The following is a 20,188-nucleotide window of genomic DNA, read 5'->3' as shown; positions in this document are numbered from 1 at the left end:
CCAAAGGTATTTTGTTTATGTAGATTATATCTATTCATAGTTATTAGAAATTTAAAAACTGAGCCATATTTGATATATTTATTTATTGAATCATTTAAAATGCAATAGAGGAGCCATTGCATATTTATATTTATAACATATTCTATAAAAATAATTTTACTTTTCAAAAAATTTAGTTTAGTGAAAATAGTGGCATTGTTTTTGCACTTTGCAAATCTCTTTAATGTCTTGCTTTATAGAGGGCAGCTGGAGTCTCATATCTGCTTCTGCCTTCTGGCCTCAGAAACTTCACTTTACATTTGTGAGAAAATGAGAATGAAGAAAGAAAATAATGTATTAGTATCCTGATGAAAATAGTTTTGACATCATGAACTCCACAAGAGGATCTGGGAGCCCTTTAGGGGTCCCTGGACCATGCTTTGAGAACTGTATGCTGTATGTGTCTGCATAGTTATTTCTCTATTTATCTATCTACCTATCTATCTATCTATCTATCCATGCTTTATTTCCTTAGAAAAAGTTTCGGAAGAATTTTGAGTCCTTAAAATATTACATTTACTACTATCACAGTATAGTTACAGAATTATTCATAGTTAATATTTTGAGTGTTTACTCTGCTTCAGACACTGGGATAAACACTTAAAATTATTATATTGTTCAATCTTCACAAAAACTGAATGAAGTACACAATCTCATTCCAGGTGAGGGACACATTTTACAGGTAAGTAAACAAATAAGAATAATAAGTACCTTTGCCATTTAGCAACTGGTAGATCCAGGATTTCACTTTAGCACATCTCACTCTGGAACCCATGTTACATGTTGTAATTTAAAAATCTAAGAGAAATATTAGTTAACAGAGCATTAAAATGTGTGTGTGTGTGTTCTTGCATACTGGTCAGTCTGTCTTTTTGCAAATATAAGCCCTTTGATAGCAGGAAAATGTCCAATACTTGATGATATTCCAAATTATAAGCAAGTCCATTTTAGTGATTTTGTAATAGGTTGCCTTTTTTGTTGGTATGGAAACATTTTTTCCATTGACACCATGAGTGGGAAATCTTTACATTTTAAGAACATAAAAATATGAGTCAAGTATTTATTTACTTTTTTTGAAGAGTTTTTAAACTCTTGGAACACCAACAGATACCTTTTCTTATGATTCACTGTAAAATAAGTTATTTGAGTCTATCTTTCCAACAAGAGTACTGACTTGGGCATATTTATTACATTTCTTATTTTTTAAATTTTTTTCCCAGGAAATTGATCAAATTAGTAGTTAACTCTTTAATCATTTAGATTAAGTCTTTTTAGACTTTTGAGTCCACCCGTATAAACTATCAAATAAGGATGGCAGTGATTAGATTTTACAATTAACGTTAAAAAACAAATTTGACTTTAAATTGGTTCTAAGTCTCAGGTCTAAATCAGCAGTTCATGTACCACCAATAAGTGATATATATGTCAGATGAATATATGCGTTTTTCTGGGCAGTAGATATATAAATATGATGAATTTTACAAAGAAACCAGTGACCCAAAAAAGTTAAAAATAACTCCCTTTATCAAAATTCTATGCATCATGAAAAGTAATATATCTAAATTACTTTTAATAGTGTACTTTCACTTAATTTATGGCATTATCAGAGCTAAGATATTTGCTTGAAGTAAAAAAAATACTTTTCAGAATAATTACATATATTTATAATAGCTAATCTCTCCATAAATATACAGAATCATTTATTTCAGTAGGTTATTTTATCAAATTTTTTAAAAATCAAGTGAAAGTAATAAAAGGAGAATAATCTAAACAGCTAATTAAAAAACACTTTGAATTGACAGCTAAGAATATCAGAATAATTGAGATAAATTTCTATTTTAATTTGAAATAAATTATATTTCCCCCCATACAATAAAATTCTGAAATGTTACACACAGAGAATCAATATTTATAATTCTTTGCTTTGACTAGGATCCATCATGAATAAAATTATTTTTAAAGGTTGTTGTAAATCCTCTCACTCTGTTGCTAGAATGAATTATTAATTTTATGTTGATAAGTGTCCTAATATAATTTTGAAAGAAAATGATCTGTTAAGGTATTTATAGAAACACATTGTCCTTGTCGTAGATTAATTGACCATCGGTGCATGGGTTTATTTCTGGGCTTTCTATCCTGTTCCATTGATCTATATTTCTATTTTTGTGCCAGTACCATACTGTTTTGATGACTATAGCTTTGTAGTATAGTCTGAAGTCAGGGAGCCTGATTCCTCCAGCTCCATTTTTCTTTCTCAAGATTGCTTTGGCTATTCGGGGTCTTTTGTGTCTCCATACAAATTTTAAGATTTTTTTGTTCCAGTTCTGTGAAAAATGCCATTGGTAATTTGATAGGGATTGCATTGAACCTGTAGGTTGCCTTGGGTAGTATTGTCATCTTGGTAGTATTGTCATCTTCCAATACAAGAACATGATATATCTCTCCATCTGTTTGTATCATCTTTAATTTCTTTCATCAGTGTCTTATAGTTTTCTACATACAGGTCTTTTGTCTCCTTAGGTAGGTTTATTCCTAGGTATTTTATTCTTTTTGTTGCAGTGGTAAATGGGAGTGTTTCCTTAATTTCTCTTTCAGATTTTTCATCATCAGTATACAGGAATACAAGAGATTTCTGTGCATTAATTTTGTATCCTGCTACTTTATCAAATTTGTTGATTAGCTCTAGTAGTTTTCTGGTAGCGTCTTTAGGATTTCCTATGTATAGTATCATGTCATCTGCAAACAGTGACAGTTTTACTTCTTCTTTTCCGATTTGGATTCCTTTTATTTCTTTTTCTTCTCTGTTTGCCATAGCTAGGACTTCCAAAACTATGTTAAATAAAAATATCGAGAGTGATGAGGAATTATGAGAGAGGAGTGTACCTGCTAATAGATCCAGGCTTACGAAACTCAATGTTTGCCAACTCAAAAGGAAGAGAGAACCTCTTTCATCCAGGTTCTATATATAAAGCTTCGTGATAGGCATTCAGAAGTCTTATGGCCGTTGCTGGAAGCTTATGATAGCCAGAGGGATAAGATGACTGGCAGCCCATCAAATCCACATAGGTTGTAGGAGGCCATGCTGGTCTGGCATACAAAACAGATTCTACCACAACCACCTTATATTGAAACTGTGCCTTGCTCACAGGCAAGCCCTATCTTGTTCAGACTTTCTTGTAGCTTCTTAGACATTAGCAACATATTCTTTCCCACACAGTTTTTCCTTGACTTGTATAAAGCCAATTGTGTAATATTGAAAAGCCTTTTCTAACTGGCTCTCCACACAGTCTGTACTTTCATTATAAACTTCTTTCTCCTCCTTCAAGTGCTTTTTCTACATATGGTCAGAAACAAGCAAAAACAAAAACAAAATACAAACAAACAAAAACCATAAATGAAAATCCATTTCTTTTTTTCTAAGTTTACTGCAATTTGCCATGATTCTGTAGGGATTACTCTAAGGAGTGTTTGAAAAGTTAAAAGGGATGGATTCCACAAACTATTTCCAAAGTGATAAGTGAGGGTTGGGGTAGAAATCTGAAAATGATACTCTCTCACTTGGGTAAAAATCTTTCTGAGGAGGGTCAGCTACTATTCTGTATGTGGTATAATGGAGAGTTTAGTAATTTTATATCTATTTCCAGGGCTAGCAGAATAGAGGCTATTCAATGGAGGGCCAGACAATATAGATATGTAGAATTATTTCCCCTGTTTTCCTATCATTAATTAGTAAACACACACAGACACACACACACAAACATATATATATGAATGAATGTTAGTTAGAAAAAAGTTGGTAATATATTTACATACAATTCTCACCATGTAGGAATATATGTATTAGTCAGAGTTCTCCAAAGGAACAGAACCAATAGAATGTACAAGGAATTGGCTCACACAATTATGGAGGTTGGCAAGTCCCAACACGTACAGAGTGAGTCGGCAAGCTGGAGACCCAGGAGAACTGATGATATAGTTCCAGTTCAAAGGCCAGCAGGCTCGAGACCTAGGAAGAACTGATATTTCAGCTTGACTCTGAAGGCAGGAAAAAGTTGATGTCCCAGTCTGAAGGTCATCAGGCAGAAATAATTTTGTTACTTGGGGGAGGATCAGCATTTTGGTTCTATTCAGGCCTTCGGTTTATTGGATGATGCCCACAAACATTATGGAGAGCAATGTGCTTTATTCAGTCTATCGATTTAAATTTTCATCTCATCCAAAATTGCTCTCACAGAAACACCCAGAATAATATTTGACCAAATATCTGGGTGCCTCACAGTCCAGTTAAATTGACACATAAAATTAACCATTACAATATACATGCTCAGGGTCTCTGGTTTCTTTTCTATGAAGTGCAGGTGATTTCTCACTTTCAACATTCTGAGTTTTCCAAATAGAGTTTGCCAGAAAATTTGGAAATGTAATGCTAAAAAGTATTAAATGTTTTCTGAGAAGTCAATAACTTAGAATATTCCAAAGGCTTATCTGTTGCAAATTCCTTGTATTCATAAACCCAGAAGGGTCACCCAAAAAATTAAGTAAATTTTCTATTTACTTAAATAGAAAATAGTTGTCCTTGTAACTCATGTCATTTAACAAAGACTTTAGTCTTACAAACATGACACACTAGCCTACAGCTTTGAGATCCCTTTGCCAATCAGAAGCTTGATATCTACGGTAGAGCTGGGTCCTGTGTTCCTCACAACTCAATATAACCTCTTTCCTCTTTAGTAAGAAAAATACAAAATTCAGGGTCATGAGAGAAACAGAAGAACATGCACAGATTCTCTGAGAGGTGTAGCCTTTCTAAACACAGATGCTTGGTTACTTCTTTTCATTTATCATGTCATCATGTATCTTAGAGGCAGAATCTCCCTCAAATCAGTGTGGATGTGTGTGTGGTGTGTGTGCATGTGTGTGTGCACGTGGGCACCTGTATTGCAACTCATCATCACATTCAGCACAGTCTATGGGAAAGAATTCTCACCTTGAAGTCAGAAGACCTGTGGCTAAATTGAGGCTCTTCCAGTGGAGATGCTTAGAAAATTAGGCATAAGGTATTACTATAATGCCTTTTGTAAAATTTATTTATTTATTTGTTTATTTATTTATATTAGTAGTTATTTTTTATTGAAGTATAGTTAATTTACAATGTTGTGTTAGTTTCAAGTGTACAGCTAAGTGATTCAGTTATACATATATATATTCTTTTTCAAATTATTTTCCAATATAGGTTATTACAAGATATTGAGTATAGTTCCCCATGCTATACAGTAGGTCCTTGTTTATTTTATATATAGTAGTGTGTATCTTTTAATCCTAAACTCCTAATTTAATCTCCCCCCTCCACTGTTATCCCCTTACAATGCCTTTTAAAAAACAAAGGTTAAAACAAAAAAAACAACAACAAAAAAAAACAAAACAAAGGTTTTCCTGTATTACTCTATCTCTCAAGTAAATTTTAATAGGAAGAAATAAAGGAAGGTTTTAAAATTATTCCACTTGAAGATAAATCAGAATAATTTCTTTTATTGCAGCCAATGAGTGTATTATGATTTTGCATTGCTCTTAAATGATTTATCCAAGGTATTGCTTTGTTGCAATGCACTACAGTTTAAATAATTATTTTTCATTGATATTCACCAGTTTTTATTCAAAGGTAATGTATGACTTTAATTGGATAGCGTCAATTTACCATACTGTTATAAACTTATTGCAGGAGTCTCCAGAGCCAAGTTTTCATTCCTAAATAAAACATGTTTTTGTTTTTGTTTTTGTTTTAATTTATTTTTCTGGTCTACAAGGTCACTTAAATTTTTTTCAAGGGATTTGAGTTCTCTTTTTCCTTATCTCCAAAAAGAATTGTTTTATATATAGCATTTTATAGTTGTAAAATGTTTTATCTGTATGAATTCTCATAAATTATGAGCCATCAGAAATGAAGGATTCTAGCACAGGGAACTATATTCAATATACTGTGATAAACCATAATGGAAAAGAATATGAAAAAGAATGTATATGTATGTACAACTTAACCACTTTGCTGTACAGCAGAAATTAACACATTATAAATCAGCTATCCTTGAATAAAATAAATTTAAAAAAATGAAGGATTCAAAAGATGTGATTTGTAGAAGATAAAACTATGTGAATCAGAGCACAGATATCAGTCTGTACTGGACTCCTCAGAGCTGCCCACCCTCAACGTCTGTGAACAGACGTGCAGCTTCCTCCCATAAGCATTACAGTGAGTGCTGTTATGCTATAATCCATATCTTTAATAATCTTGCAAATGATTTGCCCTCACTTTTGTTGCTTTTTTTTTAAAAATAATTTTTTGGAAACATCTAGTTATTTTTTAAAATTTTATTTATTTATTTTGGCTGCGCTGAGTCTTCATTGCTGCGCGCGGGCTTTCTCTAGTTGCGTCGAGTGAGGGATACTCTTCGTTGCGGTGCGCGGGCTTCTTGTTGCGGTGCGCAGACTTCTCGTTGCGGTGCCTTCTCTTGTTGTGGAGCATAGGCTTTAGGCGCGCGGGCATGCGGGCTCAGTAGTTGTGGCACACGGACTTAGTTGCTCCGTGGCCTGTGGGATCTTCCCAGACCAGGGATTGAACCTGTGTCTCCTGCATTGGCAGGCGGATTCTTAACCACTGCGCCACCAGGGAAGTCCTACTTTTGTTGCTTTGAGCTGAATATACACTATCCTTCAAACTCTATTTCCCAAAACATACCACTGAATAAAAGGTCAGCCTGGCCTGAGTTATGTGAGCTGTTAATCTGTTTACCACTTCATAGTTATCAGGTAAAGTTGTCACGTAATGGGAATTGACTGACTTTGCAGAAACAAATTCATGGGGAAAGTGTAACAGGAATGGAAGGTTTAAATATTTGTTGTAGAATAAAGATTTAAAATGGCTTGGACAAAGGTATCTTTTAACTGAAATGGAGAAGAGGGAATTGATTAATCGGAACCTCAGGTGAAAACCTGGGTGTTGGCTGCTTTTGAAACACATTTTCTGTTACTATGAGTTAAGACCCTAAGGTGGCCCTCTGATTTGAGTAGTAACAAAGGGTGATAAGTCAGACTGGGGCTTTCTGGGATAGATAGCTCCTTTAAAAGCATGTAGGTCTCTGGTCTATTTGCTTTCATATATTACAACAAAAGCCAGAGCCGTTGGCATATTGTAGTCTGAGCCTAGGACATAGCCTTGGAATTTTTGTCTGCTGATACTCAGCCTTGGTGTAGTTGCACTGCCAAGTCTAGGGTCCCTTTGATGTCCACTATGTTGGATGATGTAAAAATGAAGGGTAGGTGGTTAGTTAAGGATAGCTATGCTTTACTCTAGGTTGAGCCCGCAACATCTCCTTAATGAGGAGTCATCACACCTTTTAAGGTGGAGAAAGCTTGACAAAGGTGCTTTGGAGCTGGCCTCACTATTCTTGGGCCTCAATCTCGTTTCTGCTACGTCTGCTTCCTCCTTGTCTCTGCTGCTACTAGCCAGCGAGGACAGAGATCTAGCTTTCCAAACCCTGAATATGTATAAATGATCACATACCCGTTCTCAGCCAACTTGGATTACAGATTATATTTAGAAAAGTGTTCTTCCAGAAAAGCAAGTTTTTCTTCCCTCTCTGATCTCAGAATGGTAAGCTTTAGTGCAAGAATTCTTTCTAGCAGCACTTCCTCAAGGCTGTGAGTAGCCAACACAGTCTAGCTTACTGGAAATTTCCTGCCAAATATCTTAATTCTGTAGTCTTGTAGCGTATGTTCTGCTAATCAGGGAATAATAAACTACTGTTTGAGAAAAAATAATTAACTTAATAGTAAAGATTGTCAGTTTTTTAATGCAGTATGCTCACTTTACTGTTTCCTCCTAACTGCGACCCATTTCACATTCCGGACCTGTTACCTGTAACACTCCTCTTTCTTAAATCAAATTCTGTTATCAGCTAAGACATTTTCATTTATAATTAAAAGAAGACTCATCTCCACTCTTTAAAATAATGGCAGGAATTAGTTTTTTCATTAACTTAAAAGCTCAAGTTTCAAGGTAACGATTTGATCACAGTCCTGAACTCTATTCCCTCTTTTTTAAAGGTTGAAGAGTTTATTATTTACATGTATCAAGAATGTGAGACTAAAAATTGGGGATGAGGCACAGTCAGGAAGATGATTCCAGTTCAGTCAGTCAAATTCTCTGCTCTCCTCTCTGTGTTTCCCTCATGATAGCAAAATGGCTGCAGTTCCAGGCTTCACACTCATATTGTATCCCACATTGTTGAAAGAGAGAGAGAGAGGCAAAGGGAGAGGGAAAGAGGGAGAGAGGGGGGAGAGAGAGCACGAGAGAGCAAGAGCCAGAGCCAGAGAGAGAAAGAGAGAGAGAATCTGTCTCCCAGAATGGAAACAAGAATGGAATGGCTCATGTTATATGTTCACCTCTGAACATATTGGTCTCCCTTAACTTGGGTCACATTGCTCCTTGCCTTCAACTTCCCTGGAATGGCATGGATAAATGGCATGACACAACAGATATTTGTATCAACGTACGGATGTCTGCTTCATTTGTGGAGACCAAGAGACAGTGATTTGTGTGATAAGTGTCTGCACATCATGTTGTATGAGAACTGGGTGAATATTAAGGAGATAATGAGTCTACAGACTGGAATAGAGACTCTGTCCATGGCTTACAAATATCATCTATGAAAATTGATCAGATCATTTGACTGAGTATAAGCACAATATGGGACAACTGTAGGATGAAGTTACAATAAAAGTTAACATAATCTTAGGCTGTGTTTGTAAAGTACATATAGAAAACAGAAAAAGTACTAGCCTTACTTTTACTTTAGGCTGGGTAGACTCAACTTGGAATGCAATTTTTAGATATGAGTGTCACAATTTTAAAGTGACATGATAGGAATTGTGAAGAAGGGCATGTGGATATTAAAAAATGTTATCTAAGTATGATGACCAGAAAGTCACTTTTTAGCATTTGCTGCATAAGTTTCCTCATAGCCATCCAGTTTCTATGAGTAAGTGTAGGCTTCAGACGTACACATATAACATATGTATATATGTGATTTTATTTTATATTTATGTAATTTTATTTTAATTTACTTGTGAAAATAAATGTTTGAAAAGAAATGTATGAAAACTTTCTCACCATAGAAATTCTAATAATATTAAACTATATTAAGTATATTAAGTGCTCTTTGAATAGCTCTCCTAACACTAATCACTTGTTTCTCCCCTGAAATAACCCCCAATTCCTATTTGGGTGTATACCCTTCCCTCAATGATTTACTAGTTTTGCCAAAAGTTTACATGAATGCTTTAATATTTAAATACATATTTTTACTCAACATTATTTTTGAGATTTAGTAACATTAACACAAGTAGCTTTAGTCCATCTATTAAAATATTGTAGCATAGTCAGGTGTGTGATTACATCCACAATATATATTTTTTTCTCATTCTCAATGAATGTGTAGATTATTTATAATTTTTACTTATTCAAACAATTCAATTTAGTTGATATTGTAAAATTGCTCTCAAAGTTGGAAGGCCAGTTTAGATTCATACCAGCAAGAAGAGAGTTACTATTTACTCACTTATATTAACATGTTTGTTGCAACTCTTATGGATATAATTTTAATTAATTACATTTTATGGTGCTTTTTACTAGTGAAATTGAGCATCTGTTCTTGGCCATATGAATTTCTTCCCCATGAATTCAAAACTTTTGCTTGTTTCTGCTATTGGTTGTTTTAAATTATTCTTACTTGATTTCTATTAAGTTTATTCTTGCTTGACTTCTATAAGTTAGTTGTATTTGCTGGCTGCTAATCTTTCATAGTTTGCATGTATCAGAAATAATTTTTATCAAAATTCTGGCTTTTCCTTTATATTCCTTTATGAAATATTTTCTTGTGAAGTTTTTATTTATTTTACTGAATTACAATTTACCAAACTTTGCCTTGATGGTTATGTCTCTTGCTCCTGTGTGATATACTCCAGCCAGCAAGGTGTGAGTGTGTGTGTGTGTATGTGTGTGTTTTCTTTACCTACTGATTTCAATGCCTTTGCCTCTTTCCCCTTTCTATGACAACACCCAAGGCCATAATTACATCAAATACATTTCATTTTCATATTATTGTTACTTTGTCTGGTGCCCCCCCTCATAAATGGACTTCCTGAAAGTAACTATACCATTTAGCAATATTAAAACTTACTGATGTCTACAGGCAGAAAATAGAGGCTCACCAGTTAGCTGACCAATATTAAGAGCTTCCCTGATATATTCTTGGTTGGCAGGAAAAGAGATTGAAGTTGTTGATTTTGCTTCCTACAGCCGCATAAAGTCTAGCGTAGTGAATAATCATGGCTGGCACTTAATCTTTTGGCAGCTCATCAGGGGTGAAGAAAATGATCCGTAAATTCTATTGACAGAAGACCACTCAAACAGCAGGAAGACTTAGGCAGGAAGGAATGAATGAGGAAACTGATGATATTTAAGCTTGAGAAAATAGAAGCCTTGGAGGGCAGTGGGGCATGATAGTTATCTTAAAGTAATTGAAGTGCTGTCTTGTGAAGGGCGGATAAGACTTTCTCTGTGTATCCTTAGCAACTTAAAGAATGAATCAATGGGTAGAATTGGTGTTCCAATACACATAAAAAAAAAAATCATGGCATAAAACCTGAATGAATATGGATAATTTCAAAAGCATCACTGGAAATGTTGAATCAAAGGCTAGATGACCTTTTCCTCTGGAGGATTATAGAATTTAGATGAAGAGTTGTGTTATTTTCCACTTTGGGATTACAGAAAAATGAAAAGAGTTACAGTGTTCAACAATTAAATGGACTACCTAGGGAAATAACTTCTCATATTTCAAGTAAGAAAAACAAATGACTGAGAGGTGCAATAGAGAATAGAGGTTCCTCTAGCTTGGAGAATATTTTGATAAATATAAAATTGATTTTTTTCAAATTCTACTTATATGATCCCTATTAAACCACTAAAGAAAAAATTATTCAGAAATGGGTAGGATGAAGTGTAAATAAATGCATGTGAACTATTTTAAATGACTGTAAGACAATGATGTCTGTACTAGGTTGAGCTTAGATTATATATTATATTAAATGCGATTTTATTCTTAAGGAATGACTGGGAGAGGGGTGAGCCATAGATATTTTCTTATCATGTAGGATTGGCTCCTTGAATTCTTCTAGATTCCCTCCATCATAGCTTTTAATAGTACCGTAAATTTACGTTGCTTATTTTTAGTATTTTTAGATTAAGCTAGCTAAATCAATATAATGCTTTCTGCCACTTAAAGATTTCAGTTCAGAGTAGTTATACTGTTTCTTCCCCAAAGAACTAAAATTTTCATATTCCTCTTTTATACTAAATTAATTTAGGTATGACCCAAATGCATAACTTAGGCCAAAAACAAATATCTAATTTGTTTCTCACCTCAAGGTGCAGCCCTATGACTAGACAAACAATGTAGTAGAACTTCTTACTGTGGTGGAAATGTTCTATACCTGTGCTATCCAATGTGGTGGCTTTTCTCTAATGAACCCTTGAAACATGGCTAGTGTTACGCAAAACTGAATATTTAATAGTATTTAATTTTTATTAATTTATATCTAAATTATATTAATTTATATCTAAATGTCTAGTGGCTACCATGTTGACAAGACAAGCCTAATCAGATTTTCCATAGTTCCCTTCAGAGATAACCCTCAACGTTTGCAGGCATATTTAAGACTTACCCAGAATCTCAGTGTTTCTACTTGAGCTTCCTAATGCTCCAAATCAACTGGAATATGAAGGCAGAGTGGGAAGTGAAATTTGCAAGTGTTCATCATCTTCTATATTTCAATGAGAAAGTCTTATTGAGACTTTACAGCGTGATAGATACTGTCTAGGCCCTAAGTTTACAGCATCTAATGGCAAATTTACTTCCACATAACTAGATATATTCAGTTTTGTCTAGTAGTTTCTTGGGTATATAATGAAGTAATTCTTGGTATGATCTCTCACATTTCTTCAAATTAATTTTATTACTCTATGAATGGGACAAGTATTATCCTCTTCTGAAGAAAATAAAACAGGTGATATCTTTTAATGAGAGAATTAGAGTTGTTTGAGTGTTTCTGTCACTCTGCTTGGTGCAGGAGGTGTAAGGATAAATGACATTTAGTCCTTACGATTCTTAAGGGCAAGGACCTTGAAGTTTTCATTATTTTATCAGAATGTCTGGAAAATAGAGGGAGCTTAATAAATATGTTAAATGGATGTGTAGTTTTTTTACTTCAAAGAAGTTACAGTCCAGTGTAAAAGACACATATTTAAACCATAATAATGTGCAATGGGAAAGGCACACATAGTCTAGAAGGATCCATACATTGTGTTATCCATTGAAACTTATGTATTCATTAGGGATTGGTCTTGGGAAGTCTTAGCAGTAGATACAATTTCCTCAACCACCATTTTTTTTTTTACTTAACTATGCCACTTCCACCTCTTAATTCGTTTTTACTGAATCCTTAATATGATAAGGGTTTTAGGCATTCTAATGTCTCATTGTGCAGCTCTTCACCACCTGCCTCTCTAATATGTCAAAATAGATGTTCTTAACCCAATTTCTTCAGTGCCTTGACCTTATTAAGTAGTTAAAAAGAAATCTGCTGTAACTAATGAACCTTAAAGTAGTAATGCATTAATCCTCTCAGGGATATTTACATTACATTCATTTGGTCATCAAAATCTTGTTGATCCAAAAGAATGCATTACAGATATTGTTGACATTTTTGAAGGGAAACATTTGAGGGCTTTTCCGGTGCTCCTCAGATCTCAGGAATAGGCAGTTGCTTATCTTCCTTTGATTGAGGCCAGCTCTGGGGAGATACTGGGAAAATGTGTGTTTTCTTTTAGCTCTAATCCACGACATAAGGCTATTAATTATTTTTGTACTTCAATCTCTCACTCTAAAATGAGAATCTTATCTAAATTTAATTTCCCAGGGCATGGTGCAGATTAATTAGATAATGTTCAGTGAACTATTCCTTCAGAAGTTTATCTTTTGTAAAGGTCCATGTGGGAAATCCTCACTATTCTACTGCCAACTATTCAATGCATAACCCAATGAATGTAATCTTTCTCTGTTAAGACCTTGAAGATTTGTCTCTGATGGGTTTGATCAAGGACTTAATCAAACAGTACTTGCTAATCTCTTCTTATTAAATTGGTGTAGTCTTTGAGAATTCATCTTCACCTCCTCATAGCCTCATTAGAACTTCTGAATTTATGAGTATCTCCAAAATGTATTCCCAAAGAAAACAGAAGTTTTTCTTGGTATCTAAAGTCTCTGGGTGTTTGGATATTATCTTTAACTCACTCAAAGTTTTCTCTAACACTGCACTAATTTCCTAACACTTTTTTTCTTGTTCAATCTGTTTGGAAAGCCCTATTCCTTGGAGTCAATCTCCCAAAAGTATTTATCTCTCGATACCTACCTTAAAGTACTTTCTTTCATGAAATATAGTTATTTATTAATAATATAAGATCTTATTTCTAATTTTACCTACCCTGTGATTCATCTATTAATATATAAATTGATTACTGTATGCATTCTGTCACATACTCATCTGGCATAATTTATTATTTTAAGGCACTTAAATAAAATTACATATGATGGAAATAAGCTCCTCTATTCTTTCTGTCCCCTCTTTCTTCTTCCTTTTTTCATACATCCTTCTCTTTTTACTCCTCCTCCTTCTTCTATCACACTCTCTCTTCCCCTTTCACAAGTTCTCTCAAAGGCATTTCTTGATTGTCAGATAAACAGACAATTTTGTTATTTTCTGCTTTCAGATCGTTCCTCCATTCTCAGGCCAAAACTGAGAGTATTACAGGTTTCTGTATTACTTCTTGACTCTGCAGCATGGTCGTGATTACCATGACCATAATTTCTTAAACTGTCTTTTTTTTTTAAGTCACAAATCTTAGACCTTTAAAAAAGCTAGGGAAAACAGGATGAAGGTCTCAGCTACATTTTATCTACCAGAAAACAAGTCAGACCCTCTCTTATGGAGAATGAACAACTGCATGATAGTTATGCAGTGGTCACCTTAGGCTGCTTAATTCCCATCTAAGAGAAACGGCTCAGTGTCAAGGATGGTCACTTCTTGCAATCTGGTACATTTAGAAGAATGTACAGGGATGCTTGGAACTCATAACAGACTTACTCCCACGGAGAATTCTGATACAGAGAAGATTATATTATTTACTTAGCATATAAATTGTAAGAGACAGATTTGAGCCTAGGACTATTTAATTTCATAGTTTCCATGATATACTGATGGGTCTTCAATCCTAGACCTACTGTGCCAAAATCTCCAAGAAAGGAGGTCTTGCTACTGGATATTTTTCATTATTTTAAGCATAGAAATCTATTTGGGAGGAATCTCCCATTGAATAAATTCTGGTGGGATACAGGATCCAAGGGGATTGCATATTCCCAATTCACTCCCCCCAAATAATTGGAAACAGGTAAATTACCTAGGCGTTGCTAATCGAATCTCTGCCCGGAACTAGAAAAGTGAAACTACTGAAACTAGAAGAGTGATGCAAAAATTAAAGAATTAAAAAGTTATTCATTGCAGTGTTGGTGGCATTTTAAGTCCAGCAACAGTGATGGAATTAAAAGTCCAGGGATGGCAGTGGGTGTTCAGATGTGGAATACTAAACAGATGTGTTGACCCCAAGCATGGACACTGTACCATAGCCTCCCTTTTTATTCCTGATCCTGATTCTCCAATCTGCACATAAGTTTTATGAGCTACTTGATATTCTTCCAATACATAATCGTTCTACTTAAGCCATAATTGCGTTTTGTTCCTTACAACCAAGACCAATCTTGAATCACCTGATTATTTTCCTAATAGGCTAGATTTGAATACACACTACGGATCTTGTGACAATATTTTCCTGAAACAAGCAAACAAAAAGATAAGACTGTGGAGTCTAAGAAACTTCTTCTTAAATTTAATTTATTTATGTAGCAAAGCTTTCTAAAGACAAAAATATTCATCACATTTAATCATATATTTGGCTGATTTTGTTAAGAGTGAAATAAGTACTATTTAGACAATTAAGGACACGTGACTTCTATGTAGTCAGTATGGAAACCATGGGGCAGAATGGTCAGAGAGAGCATTGTGACCTTAAACTGATACTTTACGGGTAATTAGAATTGACTAGGCTGTGAAGACAGGATAATTCCTTCCATATGTATCAACAAAAGCCCAAAATATGACTAGGACTCTGCTGGCTATGGTGAGGAGTTAATGTCCCCCAATGCTGAAGCCATCTTTAAGCGAAAAGATCAATGCTCATTTGAAATATATATTTTTCAAAAGTAGAAGATAGTTTGAATTCATACTTGAATTGGGAAGAATATAAGAGAATGTGACTTTATTCTAAGCAAATAGAGCTAATAAATGCTACCCTTACAAAATACTTACCTTGACGGGTTTTACATGAGGAAAACACAAATTTCTTTGCAAACATAATCTTAATAAACTCCTTTTGGAATTTTCTCCAGAGCATGTGCAAGAATATCACTTAATGGTGGTCTGGTTTTTTTTTTTTTTTAAACAGCTCTAATTATCTGTATTCAGATTTGGAGAATCTGAGGAGGGGGAGTTCCAAGGCTTGTACATGTCTTTAAGATACAAAACATAGAATGCCTGTAATATAATAAAAATTTTGTGTGTCTTTCAAAGTGATTCACAAAGCAAATCTCAAAGATTCATCATAAAACTTTTCATAGTAATAGCTATATACCTGAAGATAGAAAGTTAGATAGATTTATACCTTGTGCAAAATGCACTAATCATTTGGGCATTGGATGCATGAATTCTGCTATGAAAGTTTTGAAAAACAAGCTCCGGGTCACTATTTTACGATAAACTTCAGGTTGGCAGGTCATGATAACTAGGTATATACAGAAGAATCCTACATTCTTTTATTAAATTTGGACCTGAATTCTTTTGTTATTTGAACAAGTCAATTAGAGTCAGAACTTATGATAAACACTTAAACATTATGCTTGCACATAAAACATTTAAATATATACTGTTTTTTCTTGTAGTATAGACATAGTGATTGACTCCTTCCCCAGACTTCTATTTTTGCTCATTCAAATTCAACATCATTTTTAAAAATCAACTTAACTTGTCAAGTGTTGTATTAGTCAGAGTTCTCCAGAGAAAGAAACAATAGGAGATAGGTATAGATATAGACATAGATATATATAAAATATACACATGTATATATGTATACCTATATATACACACAAACACATATATATATATAATAGGAATTGGCTCACATGACTGTGGAGGCTGAGAAGTCTCACAGTCTGCTGTCTGCAAGCTGGAGAACCAGGGAAGTTATTATTATAATTCAGTCTGAGTCCAAAGGCCAGAGAACCAGGAGCACTGATGTCTGAGGACTGGAGAAGATGTATGTCCCATCTCAAGCAATAAGAACAAATTCATCCTTCCTCTGCCTTTCTGTTCTATTCAAGTCCTCAGGGGATTGGATGATGGCCACCGACACTGGGGGGAACAATCTTCTTTATTCGGTCTACCGATACAAATACTAAACTTTTCTGGAGACACCTTCATAGGTGCATCCAGAAATAATGTTTTGCCACCTATCTGGGTATTCCCTAGCCTAGTCAAGTTGTTACATAAAATTAACCATCACAAGTGTTAGCAAAACATATAACTTGTTTACATAGAAACGATAATTCCATTGGTTTGTATGATGCTTAGCTTAATGATATAAGTAAGGGACCAAATAAAATGGAATATATAGGTTTAAGAATAAATACAACTATTATAAAGCATTCAGCTAAACTGATGGGAATGGTAAAGTAGTGTGTCCTTAGCTTAGCAGCTATGAGGGATATGGTATATTATGAATAGCTGCCAGTATTCTTTATGAAATAGGTAATCCACTGAATGAGAAAAATGGAGTTTAGTTAATAGAGCTTCTCCTGCATCAAAGTAGCTAATTAGAATAATGCCATATCAACAGATGGGACAACTTCTGTTTTGAGTAGCCCCTATACTATTAAGACACTAAATTTGAGCTTTCATTTTCTCCAGCTGTTGAAGATTATTTACAATAAATTGGACAAACTATCTTCTGTCATTGATTGGTGATTCTTCAGACAAAATATAAGAAATTATTTAACATTAACCTCTCCATACCTCAGCTTCCTCACCTGTGAACTGGAATTAATACTAATCCTTACTTCATAGGTTGCTAGGAGGGTTGCAAATGAATTAATATATAAAATGCCTAGAGCAATGCCTGACGTGTAATGAGTGCCAGGGCTGCCTGGTGGCATCCTTTGGTTTTGTGCAGTGCACAGCCTGTGTAGCTGTATGCAACAGCCTTGGAAAGTGCTATTATTCCAATTTTTATCAATGCAGAAACTAGAATGAAAGAGTTTAAGTAACTTGCTCACAGTCACATAGTCAGTAAATGGGAGATTCTATTCTGACTTATAAGCCTAATGCTCTCTTATCTGCCTTTGGGGATGGTGGTGCCATGGAGATACCAAGGTCATCACAATATTGCACTTGCTACCTTTTATCTGTTGGCATTAAAGGAAATTCTGATGACCAGACTCATGTTAAATGTCTGCCTACGCCTTCCTCAAAGAAAGGGTAGGATTGTTTACTTTGCCACTCATGCAGAGCATACTGAGAACTGAGGACAATTTTCAGAGCATATGTAAACATACTCAACTGCAGGTATATTTACTGTAAAAAGTGCAAACCATTGTGGGGAGTATTCAATACTATAAATGGATATTCTATATTCTACTTATACGTGGTTGAAAACCATTTTGCAAGTTTTACCAATTCAGGTATAGTTTTAGAATTCAAAGGAGAGAACATTTTCTTAACAGTTTTTGTTAGCTCACCTGTGTTTAAATAACTCTACTCTTTAAAATGTCATTGTCCTTTCAGTACATTGTTATGATCCCTTTTCTGAATTCTTCGAATTGGATACTAATGAGAAATTTCTTTTCCTAATCTCTAGTGGTTTAATGCTTCCTATTTTTAAAATCTTTTTTGTCTTATGTTTTTCACCAACTTTAGCCTTTTGTGCTTTTCTCTTTTTTCTGATTTAACTAAAGTAGAAACTCAAATTCATTCATTTCATTTTCCTATTATGTACACAAGTTTTTAGTATAAATCACCCTCACTTCAAACACATAATCTCTCATTTAATAAAACATTTTCTTAATCTCATAAATTCTGTCTGCTGGTCTAGGATTCTTCCCCTCACAATAGCTTCTATGTATGCCAATACTCAATTTATCCTTTGTTCATATGATGCCATGGTCATATTTAAATACTTTTATTTTTCTACTATTTTAGGTCCCTTTCTTAAGTTCCTGTGTTCATAATAGGAGTCAAATAAGTGGGTGATCTTCTGATGATTTTTCTTCTGGGCTTCCCCTCCTGAAGAGATCCTAATGAACAGTGGACTGTTCTCAATCAGGAAATAGAAACAAGAAAGAGGCAGAACAAATTTCTTGGCTTATCCAATTATTGGAGGGTTCTAGAGACCAGGCCATACCAATGCATTCACAATATCACTATGGAGATTCGTAAAAGGAAATGGTTTTAAAAGAAGGTTGCAATATCTTGTCTAAGGGAATGAAATCTTCAGAGAGTGATACTTGTAAATTAGCAACAGAACCTAGATTGGTGACCTGAGACCTTTAATTCCTCATTCATTAGGCTGTGCTAAAATAAGCCTCTGGCAAGTTAGACTTAATTACAAGAGGAATCCCTTATCACATTGACATTATATTACTCTAAGTGATTAGAACTTCCTGAGAGAGGCAGTATCTTAAAGGGAAGGTCACAGCTCCCATAGATGGCTTCTCCAAAGAGACGGTCTTCCAGATTCCCATAACCACTCCTACTCTCTGCCCTTTCAGTTTTGGAGATTACCAGTCCTGGGAAAGGCACTATCCTTTGTGGCTTCCCTACATCATGCCCAAATTTTAATAAATAGGCCCTTCTCTAAACTCTTCTTCAAATTATACAATTCAAGTATATTATTCCTGTTGAGACTTGACTAATAAGGCTGATTTTAGAATATGGCTCACCTGAAATTCTGGCTTCAGGATTTTCTAGTTGGTAAACTTGAGCAAGTTACTTAACCTCTTTGAGTCTCAAATACCTCATCTATAAAGGAAAATAGTAAAACTTACCTCACTATGAAGGAATGAGAATTAAATGAGATTATATAGGTAAAGTGTTAGCCATATTGCTTGATGCATAGTTAAGTACTTACCATTCCATTTCATTTCTTGCCTCTCTTTCCCACCCATTTATGTGGTTGGTATCCATGAAGAATTGATGGGTCAAGGAAGATTTTGTCAAGGAAAGGAAAGTTTCAAAGACCTTTTTTTTCCCCCACCATTGCAATTATGACTATTATTAATTCTTGGTTTTTACTCCAAACCAATCATTTTATTACTTTTACACTCAATCTTTAGGTCTAAAATTATGTCTTTGTGTGTCCATGTGTGTATGTGCACAACAGAAAAAGAGAATATGAGTGTGTATATTTCAGTGTGTGTATAAGCTGTTTAAATTACGAAAAGAAAGCAGCCTTTTGTAACAGTTCAAACAAAAAGAAAAGTTAGAATGAAAAGCAAGAGCTTCTCTTTGCTCCAAATCATTCCACTCTTCTCTCTGTAGGTCCCTGTTGTTAAATTTTGGTGTATGTGTACACACAAACACAGACACACTCATTTTTACAAAAATAAACCCTATATTCTTGTGTTGTTTCAGTGTGGAGGAGTACACAAATGAGATCCTACCGCATAGATTGCCATGTCTTCCTTTTTTCACTGGCTAATTATTTTTTTCATTTCCTAAAACCTAAGGAAATGTTATTTTTTATTGTTACATTAGTCCAGAAAATTGAAGCATATGTTAGTTTTTCTCTATATGCACATTTCTCCAGTTTTTCACTGATAAAGAGTGGTGTGTGCATATGTGTAGTTTTCTGCGGTGTACATTACTAGAAGTA

This window comes from Balaenoptera borealis (genome assembly GCF_965194805.1).
Source record: "Balaenoptera borealis genome assembly, chromosome: 15".
In the NCBI taxonomy this organism is placed as follows: domain Eukaryota; kingdom Metazoa; phylum Chordata; class Mammalia; order Artiodactyla; family Balaenopteridae; genus Balaenoptera; species Balaenoptera borealis.
The sequence above is the reverse complement of the archived record's forward strand: the minus strand, read 5'-3'. Positions refer to the sequence as shown.